General features: G+C 44.8%; 28 non-coding genes across 28 annotated transcripts; 9 read left to right on the top strand and 19 right to left on the bottom strand.

The window, feature by feature from the left end:
- Positions 1-29: 29 nt before the first annotated feature.
- Positions 30-102, bottom strand: trnam-cau (transfer RNA methionine (anticodon CAU)). Its single transcript has one exon. It is a non-coding gene; the product is annotated as a tRNA-Met (tRNA).
- Positions 103-865: 763 nt separating this feature from the next.
- Positions 866-937, top strand: trnad-guc (transfer RNA aspartic acid (anticodon GUC)). Its single transcript has one exon. It is a non-coding gene; the product is annotated as a tRNA-Asp (tRNA).
- Positions 938-1,341: 404 nt separating this feature from the next.
- On the bottom strand, positions 1,342-1,423 carry trnas-uga (transfer RNA serine (anticodon UGA)). The gene has a single exon. It is a non-coding gene; the product is annotated as a tRNA-Ser (tRNA).
- A 583-nt stretch (positions 1,424-2,006) lies between these two features.
- trnam-cau (transfer RNA methionine (anticodon CAU)) lies at positions 2,007-2,079 on the bottom strand. Its single transcript has one exon. It is a non-coding gene; the product is annotated as a tRNA-Met (tRNA).
- A 763-nt stretch (positions 2,080-2,842) lies between these two features.
- trnad-guc (transfer RNA aspartic acid (anticodon GUC)) lies at positions 2,843-2,914 on the top strand. The gene has a single exon. It is a non-coding gene; the product is annotated as a tRNA-Asp (tRNA).
- Positions 2,915-3,318: 404 nt separating this feature from the next.
- Positions 3,319-3,400, bottom strand: trnas-uga (transfer RNA serine (anticodon UGA)). Its single transcript has one exon. It is a non-coding gene; the product is annotated as a tRNA-Ser (tRNA).
- A 583-nt stretch (positions 3,401-3,983) lies between these two features.
- trnam-cau (transfer RNA methionine (anticodon CAU)) lies at positions 3,984-4,056 on the bottom strand. The gene has a single exon. It is a non-coding gene; the product is annotated as a tRNA-Met (tRNA).
- A 764-nt stretch (positions 4,057-4,820) lies between these two features.
- trnad-guc (transfer RNA aspartic acid (anticodon GUC)) lies at positions 4,821-4,892 on the top strand. Its single transcript has one exon. It is a non-coding gene; the product is annotated as a tRNA-Asp (tRNA).
- A 404-nt stretch (positions 4,893-5,296) lies between these two features.
- On the bottom strand, positions 5,297-5,378 carry trnas-uga (transfer RNA serine (anticodon UGA)). Its single transcript has one exon. It is a non-coding gene; the product is annotated as a tRNA-Ser (tRNA).
- Positions 5,379-5,961: 583 nt separating this feature from the next.
- trnam-cau (transfer RNA methionine (anticodon CAU)) lies at positions 5,962-6,034 on the bottom strand. The gene has a single exon. It is a non-coding gene; the product is annotated as a tRNA-Met (tRNA).
- A 763-nt stretch (positions 6,035-6,797) lies between these two features.
- Positions 6,798-6,869, top strand: trnad-guc (transfer RNA aspartic acid (anticodon GUC)). The gene has a single exon. It is a non-coding gene; the product is annotated as a tRNA-Asp (tRNA).
- A 404-nt stretch (positions 6,870-7,273) lies between these two features.
- trnas-uga (transfer RNA serine (anticodon UGA)) lies at positions 7,274-7,355 on the bottom strand. The gene has a single exon. It is a non-coding gene; the product is annotated as a tRNA-Ser (tRNA).
- Positions 7,356-7,938: 583 nt separating this feature from the next.
- trnam-cau (transfer RNA methionine (anticodon CAU)) lies at positions 7,939-8,011 on the bottom strand. The gene has a single exon. It is a non-coding gene; the product is annotated as a tRNA-Met (tRNA).
- Positions 8,012-8,773: 762 nt separating this feature from the next.
- trnad-guc (transfer RNA aspartic acid (anticodon GUC)) lies at positions 8,774-8,845 on the top strand. Its single transcript has one exon. It is a non-coding gene; the product is annotated as a tRNA-Asp (tRNA).
- Positions 8,846-9,249: 404 nt separating this feature from the next.
- On the bottom strand, positions 9,250-9,331 carry trnas-uga (transfer RNA serine (anticodon UGA)). Its single transcript has one exon. It is a non-coding gene; the product is annotated as a tRNA-Ser (tRNA).
- Positions 9,332-9,914: 583 nt separating this feature from the next.
- Positions 9,915-9,987, bottom strand: trnam-cau (transfer RNA methionine (anticodon CAU)). Its single transcript has one exon. It is a non-coding gene; the product is annotated as a tRNA-Met (tRNA).
- Positions 9,988-10,749: 762 nt separating this feature from the next.
- trnad-guc (transfer RNA aspartic acid (anticodon GUC)) lies at positions 10,750-10,821 on the top strand. The gene has a single exon. It is a non-coding gene; the product is annotated as a tRNA-Asp (tRNA).
- Positions 10,822-11,223: 402 nt separating this feature from the next.
- On the bottom strand, positions 11,224-11,305 carry trnas-uga (transfer RNA serine (anticodon UGA)). Its single transcript has one exon. It is a non-coding gene; the product is annotated as a tRNA-Ser (tRNA).
- A 583-nt stretch (positions 11,306-11,888) lies between these two features.
- Positions 11,889-11,961, bottom strand: trnam-cau (transfer RNA methionine (anticodon CAU)). Its single transcript has one exon. It is a non-coding gene; the product is annotated as a tRNA-Met (tRNA).
- A 762-nt stretch (positions 11,962-12,723) lies between these two features.
- trnad-guc (transfer RNA aspartic acid (anticodon GUC)) lies at positions 12,724-12,795 on the top strand. Its single transcript has one exon. It is a non-coding gene; the product is annotated as a tRNA-Asp (tRNA).
- Positions 12,796-13,199: 404 nt separating this feature from the next.
- Positions 13,200-13,281, bottom strand: trnas-uga (transfer RNA serine (anticodon UGA)). The gene has a single exon. It is a non-coding gene; the product is annotated as a tRNA-Ser (tRNA).
- Positions 13,282-13,864: 583 nt separating this feature from the next.
- On the bottom strand, positions 13,865-13,937 carry trnam-cau (transfer RNA methionine (anticodon CAU)). The gene has a single exon. It is a non-coding gene; the product is annotated as a tRNA-Met (tRNA).
- Positions 13,938-14,700: 763 nt separating this feature from the next.
- On the top strand, positions 14,701-14,772 carry trnad-guc (transfer RNA aspartic acid (anticodon GUC)). Its single transcript has one exon. It is a non-coding gene; the product is annotated as a tRNA-Asp (tRNA).
- Positions 14,773-15,176: 404 nt separating this feature from the next.
- Positions 15,177-15,258, bottom strand: trnas-uga (transfer RNA serine (anticodon UGA)). Its single transcript has one exon. It is a non-coding gene; the product is annotated as a tRNA-Ser (tRNA).
- Positions 15,259-15,841: 583 nt separating this feature from the next.
- trnam-cau (transfer RNA methionine (anticodon CAU)) lies at positions 15,842-15,914 on the bottom strand. Its single transcript has one exon. It is a non-coding gene; the product is annotated as a tRNA-Met (tRNA).
- Positions 15,915-16,676: 762 nt separating this feature from the next.
- trnad-guc (transfer RNA aspartic acid (anticodon GUC)) lies at positions 16,677-16,748 on the top strand. The gene has a single exon. It is a non-coding gene; the product is annotated as a tRNA-Asp (tRNA).
- A 402-nt stretch (positions 16,749-17,150) lies between these two features.
- trnas-uga (transfer RNA serine (anticodon UGA)) lies at positions 17,151-17,232 on the bottom strand. The gene has a single exon. It is a non-coding gene; the product is annotated as a tRNA-Ser (tRNA).
- A 583-nt stretch (positions 17,233-17,815) lies between these two features.
- Positions 17,816-17,888, bottom strand: trnam-cau (transfer RNA methionine (anticodon CAU)). Its single transcript has one exon. It is a non-coding gene; the product is annotated as a tRNA-Met (tRNA).
- Between the last annotated feature and the right edge of the window lie 705 nt (positions 17,889-18,593).

The following is an 18,593-nucleotide window of genomic DNA, read 5'->3' as shown; positions in this document are numbered from 1 at the left end:
GCTCGTCAATCTTTTCAAAAAGCTTCTGCTGCCCCGTGTGAGGGTCGAACTCACGACCTTCAGATTATGAGACTGACGCGCTACCTACTGCGCTAACGAGGCTAGGAAAGAAGAAGCGAGGCTGAGGAAGAACTAACAAAGCTGGAGAAAAAATGTATCCGCCCCCAATTCACTCCTTGGAGCATGGCGGCAAGTGCACCTGCAGCAACTAATTACTGCCAACAACAGCTAACAAACAACAAGGTTAGCACAAGAAGCCTGGAATTAACCAGAATCTGAGGCCAACGTAATTAAACTCTAATCCTACCCTAACCAATCACAGGATGTTCCAAGAGTAGACAAACAACGCACACAAACAAAAAAAAAAACAAAAATACCACCAAAATACAAGGACAAACGACACCTACCTCATGAAGGTATGAAGTGAAGCTTTCTCTGGAGTGCTTTTAGTAGATGCAAAGCAGTAATGTGTGCCAAGAAATTCAGAACTTGCATGTGGGAAAGAGAGAAATGCAAAATCTCAGTTGATCTAAGATGGATATTGCAGTTCGGTACAATGCACTGGAATACAAAGACAAAATGAATTGCCAATGTAGCTAAAGCCAATTTTGCAGCAAATGGTTTGCATGACTTAACTAGGAAGGCAGATGAATCAAACCTGTAGGTCACCAAGATTCTTTGAGTTTTTCCTATCATAAGTCCACAAACTGACGATGGTAAAAGAGGAGTGGCAACAGTGAGTCAATATCACCACAATGTGTTCTTTTTACCACCTCCTTGCAGGCACAATGATTCAGAGTACTTTAAAATCAAGGGGACAAGTGCACGTCACCTGACTCAGCATCACTGCGAGACACAGCACGTGTCCTCGTTAGTATAGTGGATAGTATCTCCGCCTGTCACGCGGAAGACCGGGGTTCGATTCCCCGACGGGGAGACCCTCTTTTAGCGCAAGGCGGAGCAACCAGTGACCGGCCATGAAAGAATGTGGCACTTTTTCTTTTACCTGAAACAAGACATCGCTATGTTGCATGAAGATCTTTGGATGAAGCACCTGTGAGTGCGAGCTCTCCCCACTGGTGGCATAAGGTCTCATCACAAATCACATTAGAGAGGCAAGTTAATCCTCTACGCTGCAAGAGACCCCACTGCATTTCCATGCCAACACATTGTAACGACGAAGCAGCCATTTGTAACTCAATTCCTGGGACTATTTCAGGATCAGTTAGGACTGCTAAAGTTTGGCAGCACAAAGTTGCAAATGGCATGAGAAGCATATTTAAAACTGGCTAGCAGGAAGAGAGCACACTCTCTCTTTCCACACGCCCAACAAGACACTCACGCTGCAAGCAGGAGTCGAACCTGCGCGGGGAAACCCCATTGGATTTCAAGTCCAACGCCTTAACCTCTCGGCCATCGCAGCTCGGCGGAGCGAGAGTAACATAGAGATCAATTCCTTGGACTTCCTCAAGCTCAATGATGAGTGCACAAGTGTCATTGCTTCTGAGTTGCAAATGGCTTGAGAAGAAAATTCAAATAAATGAATCTCCATAAGTCTACTCACTATTAACTTCAAGCTGGTACCAATTCCAGGTGATCAGGTATTCAAAAGCGTGTCATCAAAAGTGAATCAAAAAGAATCAAAAGTGAAAAGTGTCCGACGTGGTCCATTATTCTGTGTTGGCACCACGACACTGCAGTTTGATCTGGGAGCGAACATGCTCCAAAGAGGCAGCTTGATGTCTCAGTAGAGGTGTCAATACAGACGCCATCAAGATATTGACTGAACGGTCAGTGGAGAGAATTGAATTGGATGCAACACAACTTGCTGTGTACACGCGAATTTACAAAAGAAAAAGCACAGCTTGAATCAACTAGGGATGACCTGTAAGAGTCATGTGCCAATACTATTTTCAGGTAGGGGGTGTGCTCAGCATGCGAGTGAATAAGGAAAGAGCGTTTGAGCATCTTTTGGGGGCTCGTCAATCTTTTCAAAAAGCTTCTGCTGCCCCGTGTGAGGGTCGAACTCACGACCTTCAGATTATGAGACTGACGCGCTACCTACTGCGCTAACGAGGCTAGGAAAGAAGAAGCGAGGCTGAGGAAGAACTAACAAAGCTGGAGAAAAAATGTATCCGCCCCCAATTCACTCCTTGGAGCATGGCGGCAAGTGCACCTGCAGCAACTAATTACTGCCAACAACAGCTAACAAACAACAAGGTTAGCACAAGAAGCCTGGAATTAACCAGAATCTGAGGCCAACGTAATTAAACTCTAATCCTACCCTAACCAATCACAGGATGTTCCAAGAGTAGACAAACAACGCACACAAACAAAAAAAAAAACAAAAATACCACCAAAATACAAGTACAAACGACACCTACCTCATGAAGGTATGAAGTGAAGCTTTCTCTGGAGTGCTTTTAGTAGATGCAAAGCAGTAATGTGTGCCAAGAAATTCAGAACTTGCATGTGGGAAAGAGAGAAATGCAAAATCTCAGTTGATCTAAGATGGATATTGCAGTTCGGTACAATGCACTGGAATACGAAGACAAAATGAATTCCCAATGTAGCTAAAGCCAATTTTGCAGCAAATGGTTCGCATGACTTAACTAGGAAGGCAGATGAATCAAACCTGTAGGTCACCAAGATTCTTTGAGTTTTTCCTATCATAAGTCCACAAACTGATGATGGTAAAAGAGGAGTGGCAACAGTGAGTCAATATCACCACAATGTGTTCTTTTTACCACCTCCTTGCAGGCACAATGATTCAGAGTACTTTAAAATCAAGGGGACAAGTGCACGTCACCTGACTCAGCATCACTGCGAGACACAGCACGTGTCCTCGTTAGTATAGTGGATAGTATCTCCGCCTGTCACGCGGAAGACCGGGGTTCGATTCCCCGACGGGGAGACCCTCTTTTAGCTCAAGGCGGAGCAACCAGTGACCGGCCATGAAAGAATGTGGCACTTTTTCTTTTACCTGAAACAAGACATCGCTATGTTGCATGAAGATCTTTGGATGAAGCACCTGTGAGTGCAAGCTCTCCCCACTGGTGGCATAAGGTCTCATCACAAATCACATTAGAGAGGCAAGTTAATCCTCTACTCTGCAAGAGACCCCACTGCATTTCCATGCCAACACATTGTAACGACGAAGCAGCCATTTGTAACTCAATTCCTGGGACTATTTCAGGATCAGTTAGGACTGCTAAAGTTTGGCAGCACAAAGTTGCAAATGGCATGAGAAGCATATTTAAAACTGGCTAGCAGGAAGAGAGCACACTCTCTCTTTCCACACGCCCAACAAGACACTCACGCTGCAAGCAGGAGTCGAACCTGCGCGGGGAAACCCCATTGGATTTCAAGTCCAACGCCTTAACCTCTCGGCCATCGCAGCTCGGCGGAGCGAGAGTAACATAGAGATCAATTCCTTGGACTTCCTCAAGCTCAATGATGAGTGCACAAGTGTCATTGCTTCTGAGTTGCAAATGGCTTGAGAAGAAAATTCAAATAAATGAATCTCCATAAGTCTACTCACTATTAACTTCAAGCTGGTACCAATTCCAAGTGATCAGGTATTCAAAAGCGTGTCATCAAAAGTGAATCAAAAAGAATCAAAAGTGAAAAGTGTCCGACGTGGTCCATTATTCTGTGTTGGCACCACGACACTGCAGTTTGATCTGGGAGCGAACATGCTCCAAAGAGGCAGCTTGATGTCTCAGTAGAGGTGTCAATACAGACGCCAACAAGGTATTGACTGAACGGTCAGTGGAGAGAATTGAATTGGATGCAACACAACTTGCTGTGTACACGCGAATTTACAAAAGAAAAAGCACAGCTTGAATCAACTAGGGATGACCTGTAAGAGTCATGTGCCAATACTATTTTCAGGTAGGGGGTGTGCTCAGCAAGCGAGTGAATAAGGAAAGAGCGTTTGAGCATCTTTTGGGGGCTCGTCAATCTTTTCAAAAAGCTTCTGCTGCCCCGTGTGAGGGTCGAACTCACGACCTTCAGATTATGAGACTGACGCGCTACCTACTGCGCTAACGAGGCTAGGAAAGAAGAAGCGAGGCTGAGGAAGAACTAACAAAGCTGGAGAAAAAATGTATCCGCCCCCAATTCACTCCTTGGAGCATGGCGGCAAGTGCACCTGCAGCAACTAATTACTGCCAACAACAGCTAACAAACAACAAGGTTAGCACAAGAAGCCTGGAATTAACCAGAATCTGAGGCCAACGTAATTAAACTCTAATCCTACCCTAACCAATCACAGGATGTTCCAAGAGTAGACAAACAACGCACACAAACAAAAAAAAAAAACAAAAATACCACCAAAATACAAGTACAAACGACACCTACCTCATGAAGGTATGAAGTGAAGCTTTCTCTGGAGTGCTTTTAGTAGATGCAAAGCAGTAATGTGTGCCAAGAAATTCAGAACTTGCATGTGGGAAAGAGAGAAATGCAAAATCTCAGTTGATCTAAGATGGATATTGCAGTTCGGTACAATGCACTGGAATACGAAGACAAAATGAATTGCCAATGTAGCTAAAGCCAATTTTGCAGCAAATGGTTCGCATGACTTAACTAGGAAGGCAGATGAATCAAACCTGTAGGTCACCAAGATTCTTTGAGTTTTTCCTATCATAAGTCCACAAACTGACGATGGTAAAAGAGGAGTGGCAACAGTGAGTCAATATCACCACAATGTGTTCTTTTTACCACCTCCTTGCAGGCACAATGATTCAGAGTACTTTAAAATCAAGGGGACAAGTGCACGTCACCTGACTCAGCATCACTGCGAGACACAGCACGTGTCCTCGTTAGTATAGTGGATAGTATCTCCGCCTGTCACGCGGAAGACCGGGGTTCGATTCCCCGACGGGGAGACCCTCTTTTAGCGCAAGGCGGAGCAACCAGTGACCGGCCATGACAGAATGTGGCACTTTTTCTTTTACCTGAAACAAGACATCGCTATGTTGCATGAAGATCTTTGGATGAAGCACCTGTGAGTGCGAGCTCTCCCCACTGGTGGCATAAGGTCTCATCACAAATCACATTAGAGAGGCAAGTTAATCCTCTACGCTGCAAGAGACCCCACTGCATTTCCATGCCAACACATTGTAACGACGAAGCAGCCATTTGTAACTCAATTCCTGGGACTATTTCAGGATCAGTTAGGACTGCTAAAGTTTGGCAGCACAAAGTTGCAAATGGCATGAGAAGCATATTTAAAACTGGCTAGCAGGAAGAGAGCACACTCTCTCTTTCCACACGCCCAACAAGACACTCACGCTGCAAGCAGGAGTCGAACCTGCGCGGGGAAACCCCATTGGATTTCAAGTCCAACGCCTTAACCTCTCGGCCATCGCAGCTCGGCGGAGCGAGAGTAACATAGAGATCAATTCCTTGGACTTCCTCAAGCTCAATGATGAGTGCACAAGTGTCATTGCTTCTGAGTTGCAAATGGCTTGAGAAGAAAATTCAAATAAATGAATCTCCATAAGTCTACTCACTATTAACTTCATGCTGGTACCAATTCCAGGTGATCAGGTATTCAAAAGCGTGTCATCAAAAGTGAATCAAAAAGAATCAAAAGTGAAAAGTGTCCGACGTGGTCCATTATTCTGTGTTGGCACCACGACACTGCAGTTTGATCTGGGAGCGAACATGCTCCAAAGAGGCAGCTTGATGTCTCAGTAGAGGTGTCAATACAGACGCCATCAAGGTATTGACTGAACGGTCAGTGGAGAGAATTGAATTGGATGCAACACAACTTGCTGTGTACACGCGAATTTACAAAAGAAAAAGCACAGCTTGAATCAACTAGGGATGACCTGTAAGAGTCATGTGCCAATACTATTTTCAGGTAGGGGGTGTGCTCAGCATGCGAGTGAATAAGGAAAGAGCGTTTGAGCATCTTTTGGGGGCTCGTCAATCTTTTCAAAAAGCTTCTGCTGCCCCGTGTGAGGGTCGAACTCACGACCTTCAGATTATGAGACTGACGCGCTACCTACTGCGCTAACGAGGCTAGGAAAGAAGAAGCGAGGCTGAGGAAGAACTAACAAAGCTGGAGAAAAAATGTATCCGCCCCCAATTCACTCCTTGGAGCATGGCGGCAAGTGCACCTGCAGCAACTAATTACTGCCAACAACAGCTAACAAACAACAAGGTTAGCACAAGAAGCCTGGAATTAACCAGAATCTGAGGCCAACGTAATTAAACTCTAATCCTACCCTAACCAATCACAGGATGTTCCAAGAGTAGACAAACAACGCACACAAACAAAAAAAAAAACAAAAATACCACCAAACTACAAGTACAAACGACACCTACCTCATGAAGGTATGAAGTGAAGCTTTCTCTGGAGTGCTTTTAGTAGATGCAAAGCAGTAATGTGTGCCAAGAAATTCAGAACTTGCATGTGGGAAAGAGAGAAATGCAAAATCTCAGTTGATCTAAGATGGATATTGCAGTTCGGTACAATGCACTGGAATACGAAGACAAAATGAATTGCCAATGTAGCTAAAGCCAATTTTGCAGCAAATGGTTCGCATGACTTAACTAGGAAGGCAGATGAATCAAACCTGTAGGTCACCAAGATTCTTTGAGTTTTTCCTATCATAAGTCCACAAACTGACGATGGTAAAAGAGGAGTGGCAACAGTGAGTCAATATCACCACAATGTGTTCTTTTTACCACCTCCTTGCAGGCACAATGATTCAGAGTACTTTAAAATCAAGGGGACAAGTGCACGTCACCTGACTCAGCATCACTGCGAGACACAGCACGTGTCCTCGTTAGTATAGTGGATAGTATCTCCGCCTGTCACGCGGAAGACCGGGGTTCGATTCCCCGACGGGGAGACCCTCTTTTAGCGCAAGGCGGAGCAACCAGTGACCGGCCATGACAGAATGTGGCACTTTTTCTTTTACCTGAAACAAGACATCGCTATGTTGCATGAAGATCTTTGGATGAAGCACCTGTGAGTGCGAGCTCTCCCCACTGGTGGCATAAGGTCTCATCACAAATCACATTAGAGAGGCAAGTTAATCCTCTACGCTGCAAGAGACCCCACTGCATTTCCATGCCAACACATTGTAACGACGAAGCAGCCATTTGTAACTCAATTCCTGGGACTATTTCAGGATCAGTTAGGACTGCTAAAGTTTGGCAGCACAAAGTTGCAAATGGCATGAGAAGCATATTTAAAACTGGCTAGCAGGAAGAGAGCACACTCTCTCTTTCCACACGCCCAACAAGACACTCACGCTGCAAGCAGGAGTCGAACCTGCGCGGGGAAACCCCATTGGATTTCAAGTCCAACGCCTTAACCTCTCGGCCATCGCAGCTCGGCGGAGCGAGAGTAACATAGAGATCAATTCCTTGGACTTACTCAAGCTCAATGATGAGTGCACAAGTGTCATTGCTTCTGAGTTGCAAATGGCTTGAGAAGAAAATTCAAATAAATGAATCTCCATAAGTCTACTCACTATTAACTTCAAGCTGGTACCAATTCCAGGTGATCAGGTATTCAAAAGCGTGTCATCAAAAGTGAATCAAAAAGAATCAAAAGTGAAAAGTGTCCGACGTGGTCCATTATTCTGTGTTGGCACCACGACACTGCAGTTTGATCTGGGAGCGAACATGCTCCAAAGAGGCAGCTTGATGTCTCAGTAGAGGTGTCAATACAGACGCCAACAAGGTATTGACTGAACGGTCAGTGGAGAGAATTGAATTGGATGCAACACAACTTGCTGTGTACACGCGAATTTACAAAAGAAAAAGCACAGCTTGAATCAACTAGGGATGACCTGTAAGAGTCATGTGCCAATACTATTTTCAGGTAGGGGGTGTGCTCAGCATGCGAGTGAATAAGGAAAGAGCGTTTGAGCATCTTTTGGGGGCTCGTCAATCTTTTCAAAAAGCTTCTGCTGCCCCGTGTGAGGGTCGAACTCACGACCTTCAGATTATGAGACTGACGCGCTACCTACTGCGCTAACGAGGCTAGGAAAGAAGAAGCGAGGCTGAGGAAGAACTAACAAAGCTGGAGAAAAAATGTATCCGCCCCCAATTCACTCCTTGGAGCATGGCGGCAAGTGCACCTGCAGCAACTAATTACTGCCAACAACAGCTAACAAACAACAAGGTTAGCACAAGAAGCCTGGAATTAACCAGAATCTGAGGCCAACGTAATTAAACTCTAATCCTACCCTAACCAATCACAGGATGTTCCAAGAGTAGACAAACAACGCACACAAACAAAAAAAAAACAAAAATACCACCAAAATACAAGTACAAACGACACCTACCTCATGAAGGTATGAAGTGAAGCTTTCTCTGGAGTGCTTTTAGTAGATGCAAAGCAGTAATGTGTGCCAAGAAATTCAGAACTTGCATGTGGGAAAGAGAGAAATGCAAAATCTCAGTTGATCTAAGATGGATATTGCAGTTCGGTACAATGCACTGGAATACGAAGACAAAATGAATTGCCAATGTAGCTAAAGCCAATTTTGCAGCAAATGGTTCGCATGACTTAATTAGGAAGGCAGATGAATCAAACCTGTAGGTCACCAAGATTCTTTGAGTTTTTCCTATCATAAGTCCACAAACTGACGATGGTAAAAGAGGAGTGGCAACAGTGAGTCAATATCACCACAATGTGTTCTTTTTACCACCTCCTTGCAGGCACAATGATTCAGAGTACTTTAAAATCAAGGGGACAAGTGCACGTCACCTGACTCAGCATCACTGCGAGACACAGCACGTGTCCTCGTTAGTATAGTGGATAGTATCTCCGCCTGTCACGCGGAAGACCGGGGTTCGATTCCCCGACGGGGAGACCCTCTTTTAGCGCAAGGCGGAGCAACCAGTGACCGGCCATGAAAGAATGTGGCACTTTTTCTTTTACCTGAAACAAGACATCGCTATGTTGCATGAAGATCTTTGGATGAAGCACCTGTGAGTGCAAGCTCTCCCCACTGGTGGCATAAGGTCTCATCACAAATCACATTAGAGAGGCAAGTTAATCCTCTACGCTGCAAGAGACCCCACTGCATTTCCATGCCAACACATTGTAACGACGAAGCAGCCATTTGTAACTCAATTCCTGGGACTATTTCAGGATCAGTTAGGACTGCTAAAGTTTGGCAGCACAAAGTTGCAAATGGCATGAGAAGCATATTTAAAACTGGCTAGCAGGAAGAGAGCACACTCTCTCTTTCCACACGCCCAACAAGACACTCACGCTGCAAGCAGGAGTCGAACCTGCGCGGGGAAACCCCATTGGATTTCAAGTCCAACGCCTTAACCTCTCAGCCATCGCAGCTCGGCGGAGCGAGAGTAACATAGAGATCAATTCCTTGGACTTACTCAAGCTCAATGATGAGTGCACAAGTGTCATTGCTTCTGAGTTGCAAATGGCTTGAGAAGAAAATTCAAATAAATGAATCTCCATAAGTCTACTCACTATTAACTTCAAGCTGGTACCAATTCCAGGTGATCAGGTATTCAAAAGCGTGTCATCAAAAGTGAATCAAAAAGAATCAAAAGTGAAAAGTGTCCGACGTGGTCCATTATTCTGTGTTGGCACCACGACACTGCAGTTTGATCTGGGAGCGAACATGCTCCAAAGAGGCAGCTTGATGTCTCAGTAGAGGTGTCAATACAGACGCCATCAAGGTATTGACTGAACGGTCAGTGGAGAGAATTGAATTGGATGCAACACAACTTGCTGTGTACACGCGAATTTACAAAAGAAAAAGCACAGCTTGAATCAACTAGGGATGACCTGTAAGAGTCATGTGCCAATACTATTTTCAGGTAGGGGGTGTGCTCAGCATGCGAGTGAATAAGGAAAGAGCGTTTGAGCATCTTTTGGGGGCTCGTCAATCTTTTCAAAAAGCTTCTGCTGCCCCGTGTGAGGGTCGAACTCACGACCTTCAGATTATGAGACTGACGCGCTACCTACTGCGCTAACGAGGCTAGGAAAGAAGAAGCGAGGCTGAGGAAGAACTAACAAAGCTGGAGAAAAAATGTATCCGCCCCCAATTCACTCCTTGGAGCATGGCGGCAAGTGCACCTGCAGCAACTAATTACTGCCAACAACAGCTAACAAACAACAAGGTTAGCACAAGAAGCCTGGAATTAACCAGAATCTGAGGCCAACGTAATTAAACTCTAATCCTACCCTAACCAATCACAGGATGTTCCAAGAGTAGACAAACAACGCACACAAACAAAAAAAAAACAAAAATACCACCAAAATACAAGTACAAACGACACCTACCTCATGAAGGTATGAAGTGAAGCTTTCTCTGGAGTGCTTTTAGTAGATGCAAAGCAGTAATGTGTGCCAAGAAATTCAGAACTTGCATGTGGGAAAGAGAGAAATGCAAAATCTCAGTTGATCTAAGATGGATATTGCAGTTCGGTACAATGCACTGGAATACGAAGACAAAATGAATTGCCAATGTAGCTAAAGCCAATTTTGCAGCAAATGGTTTGCATGACTTAACTAGGAAGGCAGATGAATCAAACTTGTAGGTCACCAAGATTCTTTGAGTTTTTCCTATCATAAGTCCACAAACTGACGATGGTAAAAGAGGAGTGGCAACAGTGAGTCAATATCACCACAATGTGTTCTTTTTACCACCTCCTTGCAGGCACAATGATTTAGAGTACTTTAAAATCAAGGGGACAAGTGCACGTCACCTGACTCAGCATCACTGCGAGACACAGCACGTGTCCTCGTTAGTATAGTGGATAGTATCTCCGCCTGTCACGCGGAAGACCGGGGTTCGATTCCCCGACGGGGAGACCCTCTTTTAGCGCAAGGCGGAGCAACCAGTGACCGGCCATGAAAGAATGTGGCACTTTTTCTTTTACCTGAAACAAGACATCACTATGTTGCATGAAGATCTTTGGATGAAGCACCTGTGAGTGCAAGCTCTCCCCACTGGTGGCATAAGGTCTCATCACAAATCACATTAGAGAGGCAAGTTAATCCTCTAAGCTGCAAGAGACCCCACTGCATTTCCATGCCAACACATTGTAACGACGAAGCAGCCATTTGTAACTCAATTCCTGGGACTATTTCAGGATCAGTTAGGACTGCTAAAGTTTGGCAGCACAAAGTTGCAAATGGCATGAGAAGCATATTTAAAACTGGCTAGCAGGAAGAGAGCACACTCTCTTTCCACACGCCCAACAAGACACTCACGCTGCAAGCAGGAGTCGAACCTGCGCGGGGAAACCCCATTGGATTTCAAGTCCAACGCCTTAACCTCTCGGCCATCGCAGCTCGGCGGAGCGAGAGTAACATAGAGATCAATTCCTTGGACTTCCTCAAGCTCAATGATGAGTGCACAAGTGTCATTGCTTCTGAGTTGCAAATGGCTTGAGAAGAAAATTCAAATAAATGAATCTCCATAAGTCTACTCACTATTAACTTCAAGCTGGTACCAATTCCAGGTGATCAGGTATTCAAAAGCGTGTCATCAAAAGTGAATCAAAAAGAATCAAAAGTGAAAAGTGTCCGACGTGGTCCATTATTCTGTGTTGGCACCACGACACTGCAGTTTGATCTGGGAGCGAACATGCTCCAAAGAGGCAGCTTGATGTCTCAGTAGAGGTGTCAATACAGACGCCATCAAGGTATTGACTGAACGGTCAGTGGAGAGAATTGAATTGGATGCAACACAACTTGCTGTGTACACGCGAATTTACAAAAGAAAAAGCACAGCTTGAATCAACTAGGGATGACCTGTAAGAGTCATGTGCCAATACTATTTTCAGGTAGGGGGTGTGCTCAGCATGCGAGTGAATAAGGAAAGAGCGTTTGAGCATCTTTTGGGGGCTCGTCAATCTTTTCAAAAAGCTTCTGCTGCCCCGTGTGAGGGTCGAACTCACGACCTTCAGATTATGAGACTGACGCGCTACCTACTGCGCTAACGAGGCTAGGAAAGAAGAAGCGAGGCTGAGGAAGAACTAACAAAGCTGGAGAAAAAATGTATCCGCCCCCAATTCACTCCTTGGAGCATGGCGGCAAGTGCACCTGCAGCAACTAATTACTGCCAACAACAGCTAACAAACAACAAGGTTAGCACAAGAAGCCTGGAATTAACCAGAATCTGAGGCCAACGTAATTAAACTCTAATCCTACCCTAACCAATCACAGGATGTTCCAAGAGTAGACAAACAACGCACACAAACAAAAAAAAAACAAAAATACCACCAAAATACAAGTACAAACGACAGCTACCTCATGAAGGTATGAAGTGAAGCTTTCTCTGGAGTGCTTTTAGTAGATGCAAAGCAGTAATGTGTGCCAAGAAATTCAGAACTTGCATGTGGGAAAGAGAGAAATGCAAAATCTCAGTTGATCTAAGATGGATATTGCAGTTCGGTACAATGCACTGGAATACGAAGACAAAATGAATTGCCAATGTAGCTAAAGCCAATTTTGCAGCAAATGGTTCGCATGACTTAACTAGGAAGGCAGATGAATCAAACCTGTAGGTCACCAAGATTCTTTGAGTTTTTCCTATCATAAGTCCACAAACTGACGATGGTAAAAGAGGAGTGGCAACAGTGAGTCAATATCACCACAATGTGTTCTTTTTACCACCTCCTTGCAGGCACAATGATTCAGAGTACTTTAAAATCAAGGGGACAAGTGCACGTCACCTGACTCAGCATCACTGCGAGACACAGCACGTGTCCTCGTTAGTATAGTGGATAGTATCTCCGCCTGTCACGCGGAAGACCGGGGTTCGATTCCCCGACGGGGAGACCCTCTTTTAGCGCAAGGCGGAGCAACCAGTGACCGGCCATGAAAGAATGTGGCACTTTTTCTTTTACCTGAAACAAGACATCGCTATGTTGCATGAAGATCTTTGGATGAAGCACCTGTGAGTGCGAGCTCTCCCCACTGGTGGCATAAGGTCTCATCACAAATCACATTAGAGAGGCAAGTTAATCCTCTACGCTGCAAGAGACCCCACTGCATTTCCATGCCAACACATTGTAACGACGAAGCAGCCATTTGTAACTCAATTCCTGGGACTATTTCAGGATCAGTTAGGACTGCTAAAGTTTGGCAGCACAAAGTTGCAAATGGCATGAGAAGCATATTTAAAACTGGCTAGCAGGAAGAGAGCACACTCTCTCTTTCCACACGCCCAACAAGACACTCACGCTGCAAGCAGGAGTCGAACCTGCGCGGGGAAACCCCATTGGATTTCAAGTCCAACGCCTTAACCTCTCGGCCTTCGCAGCTCGGCGGAGCGAGAGTAACATAGAGATCAATTCCTTGGACTTCCTCAAGCTCAATGATGAGTGCACAAGTGTCATTGCTTCTGAGTTGCAAATGGCTTGAGAAGAAAATTCAAATAAATGAATCTCCATAAGTCTACTCACTATTAACTTCAAGCTGGTACCAATTCCAGGTGATCAGGTATTCAAAAGCGTGTCATCAAAAGTGAATCAAAAAGAATCAAAAGTGAAAAGTGTCCGACGTGGTCCATTATTCTGTGTTGGCACCACGACACTGCAGTTTGATCTGGGAGCGAACATGCTCCAAAGAGGCAGCTTGATGTCTCAGTAGAGGTGTCAATACAGACGCCATCAAGATATTGACTGAACGGTCAGTGGAGAGAATTGAATTGGATGCAACACAACTTGCTGTGTACACGCGAATTTACAAAAGAAAAAGCACAGCTTGAATCAACTAGGGATGACCTGTAAGAGTCATGTGCCAATACTATTTTCAGGTAGGGGGTGTGCTCAGCATGCGAGTGAATAAGGAAAGAGCGTTTGAGCATCTTTTGGGGGCTCGTCAATCTTTTCAAAAAGCTTCTGCTGCCCCGTGTGAGGGTCGAACTCACGACCTTCAGATTATGAGACTGACGCGCTACCTACTGCGCTAACGAGGCTAGGAAAGAAGAAGCGAGGCTGAGGAAGAACTAACAAAGCTGGAGAAAAAATGTATCCGCCCCCAATTCACTCCTTGGAGCATGGCGGCAAGTGCACCTGCAGCAACTAATTACTGCCAACAACAGCTAACAAACAACAAGGTTAGCACAAGAAGCCTGGAATTAACCAGAATCTGAGGCCAACGTAATTAAACTCTAATCCTACCCTAACCAATCACAGGATGTTCCAAGAGTAGACAAACAACGCACACAAACAAAAAAAAAAACAAAAATACCACCAAAATACAAGGACAAACGACACCTACCTCATGAAGGTATGAAGTGAAGCTTTCTCTGGAGTGCTTTTAGTAGATGCAAAGCAGTAATGTGTGCCAAGAAATTCAGAACTTGCATGTGGGAAAGAGAGAAATGCAAAATCTCAGTTGATCTAAGATGGATATTGCAGTTCGGTACAATGCACTGGAATACGAAGACAAAATGAATTGCCAATGTAGCTAAAGCCAATTTTGCAGCAAATGGTTTGCATGACTTAACTAGGAAGGCAGATGAATCAAACCTGTAGGTCACCAAGATTCTTTGAGTTTTTCCTATCATAAGTCCACAAACTGACGATGGTAAAAGAGGAGTGGCAACAGTGAGTCAATATCACCACAATGTGTTCTTTTTACCACCTCCTTGCAGGCACAATGATTCAGAGTACTTTAAAATCAAGGGGACAAGTGCACGTCACCTGACTCAGCATCACTGCGAGACACAGCACGTGTCCTCGTTAGTATAGTGGATAGTATCTCCGCCTGTCACGCGGAAGACCGGGGTTCGATTCCCCGACGGGGAGACCCTCTTTTAGCGCAAGGCGGAGCAACCAGTGACCGGCCATGAAAGAATGTGGCACTTTTTCTTTTACCTGAAACAAGACATCGCTATGTTGCATGAAGATCTTTGGATGAAGCACCTGTGAGTGCAAGCTCTCCCCACTGGTGGCATAAGGTCTCATCACAAATCACATTAGAGAGGCAAGTTAATCCTCTACGCTGCAAGAGACCCCACTGCATTTCCATGCCAACACATTGTAACGACGAAGCAGCCATTTGTAACTCAATTCCTGGGACTATTTCAGGATCAGTTAGGACTGCTAAAGTTTGGCAGCACAAAGTTGCAAATGGCATGAGAAGCATATTTAAAACTGGCTAGCAGGAAGAGAGCACACTCTCTCTTTCCACACGCCCAACAAGACACTCACGCTGCAAGCAGGAGTCGAACCTGCGCGGGGAAACCCCATTGGATTTCAAGTCCAACGCCTTAACCTCTCAGCCATCGCAGCTCGGCGGAGCGAGAGTAACATAGAGATCAATTCCTTGGACTTACTCAAGCTCAATGATGAGTGCACAAGTGTCATTGCTTCTGAGTTGCAAATGGCTTGAGAAGAAAATTCAAATAAATGAATCTCCATAAGTCTACTCACTATTAACTTCAAGCTGGTACCAATTCCAGGTGATCAGGTATTCAAAAGCGTGTCATCAAAAGTGAATCAAAAAGAATCAAAAGTGAAAAGTGTCCGACGTGGTCCATTATTCTGTGTTGGCACCACGACACTGCAGTTTGATCTGGGAGCGAACATGCTCCAAAGAGGCAGCTTGATGTCTCAGTAGAGGTGTCAATACAGACGCCATCAAGGTATTGACTGAACGGTCAGTGGAGAGAATTGAATTGGATGCAACACAACTTGCTGTGTACACGCGAATTTACAAAAGAAAAAGCACAGCTTGAATCAACTAGGGATGACCTGTAAGAGTCATGTGCCAATACTATTTTCAGGTAGGGGGTGTGCTCAGCATGCGAGTGAATAAGGAAAGAGCGTTTGAGCATCTTTTGGGGGCTCGTCAATCTTTTCAAAAAGCTTCTGCTGCCCCGTGTGAGGGTCGAACTCACGACCTTCAGATTATGAGACTGACGCGCTACCTACTGCGCTAACGAGGCTAGGAAAGAAGAAGCGAGGCTGAGGAAGAACTAACAAAGCTGGAGAAAAAATGTATCCGCCCCCAATTCACTCCTTGGAGCATGGCGGCAAGTGCACCTGCAGCAACTAATTACTGCCAACAACAGCTAACAAACAACAAGGTTAGCACAAGAAGCCTGGAATTAACCAGAATCTGAGGCCAACGTAATTAAACTCTAATCCTACCCTAACCAATCACAGGATGTTCCAAGAGTAGACAAACAACGCACACAAACAAAAAAAAAACAAAAATACCACCAAAATACAAGTACAAACGACACCTACCTCATGAAGGTATGAAGTGAAGCTTTCTCTGGAGTGCTTTTAGTAGATGCAAAGCAGTAATGTGTGCCAAGAAATTCAGAACTTGCATGTGGGAAAGAGAGAAATGCAAAATCTCAGTTGATCTAAGATGGATATTGCAGTTCGGTACAATGCACTGGAATACGAAGACAAAATGAATTGCCAATGTAGCTAAAGCCAATTTTGCAGCAAATGGTTTGCATGACTTAACTAGGAAGGCAGATGAATCAAACTTGTAGGTCACCAAGATTCTTTGAGTTTTTCCTATCATAAGTCCACAAACTGACGATGGTAAAAGAGGAGTGGCAACAGTGAGTCAATATCACCACAATGTGTTCTTTTTACCACCTCCTTGCAGGCACAATGATTTAGAGTACTTTAAAATCAAGGGGACAAGTGCACGTCACCTGACTCAGCATCACTGCGAGACACAGCACGTGTCCTCGTTAGTATAGTGGATAGTATCTCCGCCTGTCACGCGGAAGACCGGGGTTCGATTCCCCGACGGGGAGACCCTCTTTTAGCGCAAGGCGGAGCAACCAGTGACCGGCCATGAAAGAATGTGGCACTTTTTCTTTTACCTGAAACAAGACATCACTATGTTGCATGAAGATCTTTGGATGAAGCACCTGTGAGTGCAAGCTCTCCCCACTGGTGGCATAAGGTCTCATCACAAATCACATTAGAGAGGCAAGTTAATCCTCTAAGCTGCAAGAGACCCCACTGCATTTCCATGCCAACACATTGTAACGACGAAGCAGCCATTTGTAACTCAATTCCTGGGACTATTTCAGGATCAGTTAGGACTGCTAAAGTTTGGCAGCACAAAGTTGCAAATGGCATGAGAAGCATATTTAAAACTGGCTAGCAGGAAGAGAGCACACTCTCTTTCCACACGCCCAACAAGACACTCACGCTGCAAGCAGGAGTCGAACCTGCGCGGGGAAACCCCATTGGATTTCAAGTCCAACGCCTTAACCTCTCGGCCATCGCAGCTCGGCGGAGCGAGAGTAACATAGAGATCAATTCCTTGGACTTCCTCAAGCTCAATGATGAGTGCACAAGTGTCATTGCTTCTGAGTTGCAAATGGCTTGAGAAGAAAATTCAAATAAATGAATCTCCATAAGTCTACTCACTATTAACTTCAAGCTGGTACCAATTCCAGGTGATCAGGTATTCAAAAGCGTGTCATCAAAAGTGAATCAAAAAGAATCAAAAGTGAAAAGTGTCCGACGTGGTCCATTATTCTGTGTTGGCACCACGACACTGCAGTTTGATCTGGGAGCGAACATGCTCCAAAGAGGCAGCTTGATGTCTCAGTAGAGGTGTCAATACAGACGCCATCAAGGTATTGACTGAACGGTCAGTGGAGAGAATTGAATTGGATGCAACACAACTTGCTGTGTACACGCGAATTTACAAAAGAAAAAGCACAGCTTGAATCAACTAGGGATGACCTGTAAGAGTCATGTGCCAATACTATTTTCAGGTAGGGGGTGTGCTCAGCATGCGAGTGAATAAGGAAAGAGCGTTTGAGCATCTTTTGGGGGCTCGTCAATCTTTTCAAAAAGCTTCTGCTGCCCCGTGTGAGGGTCGAACTCACGACCTTCAGATTATGAGACTGACGCGCTACCTACTGCGCTAACGAGGCTAGGAAAGAAGAAGCGAGGCTGAGGAAGAACTAACAAAGCTGGAGAAAAAATGTATCCGCCCCCAATTCACTCCTTGGAGCATGGCGGCAAGTGCACCTGCAGCAACTAATTACTGCCAACAACAGCTAACAAACAACAAGGTTAGCACAAGAAGCCTGGAATTAACCAGAATCTGAGGCCAACGTAATTAAACTCTAATCCTACCCTAACCAATCACAGGATGTTCCAAGAGTAGACAAACAACGCACACAAACAAAAAAAAAACAAAAATACCACCAAAATACAAGTACAAACGACAGCTACCTCATGAAGGTATGAAGTGAAGCTTTCTCTGGAGTGCTTTTAGTAGATGCAAAGCAGTAATGTGTGCCAAGAAATTCAGAACTTGCATGTGGGAAAGAGAGAAATGCAAAATCTCAGTTGATCTAAGATGGATATTGCAGTTCGGTACAATGCACTGGAATACGAAGACAAAATGAATTGCCAATGTAGCTAAAGCCAATTTTGCAGCAAATGGTTCGCATGACTTAACTAGGAAGGCAGATGAATCAAACCTGTAGGTCACCAAGATTCTTTGAGTTTTTCCTATCATAAGTCCACAAACTGACGATGGTAAAAGAGGAGTGGCAACAGTGAGTCAATATCACCACAATGTGTTCTTTTTACCACCTCCTTGCAGGCACAATGATTCAGAGTACTTTAAA

The sequence above is a fragment of the Brachyhypopomus gauderio genome, chromosome 3 (genome assembly GCF_052324685.1).
Source record: "Brachyhypopomus gauderio isolate BG-103 chromosome 3, BGAUD_0.2, whole genome shotgun sequence".
Lineage (NCBI taxonomy): Eukaryota > Metazoa > Chordata > Actinopteri > Gymnotiformes > Hypopomidae > Brachyhypopomus > Brachyhypopomus gauderio.
Note: the sequence above shows the minus strand (reverse complement) of the source record. Positions and strands in the feature narration are given on the sequence as shown.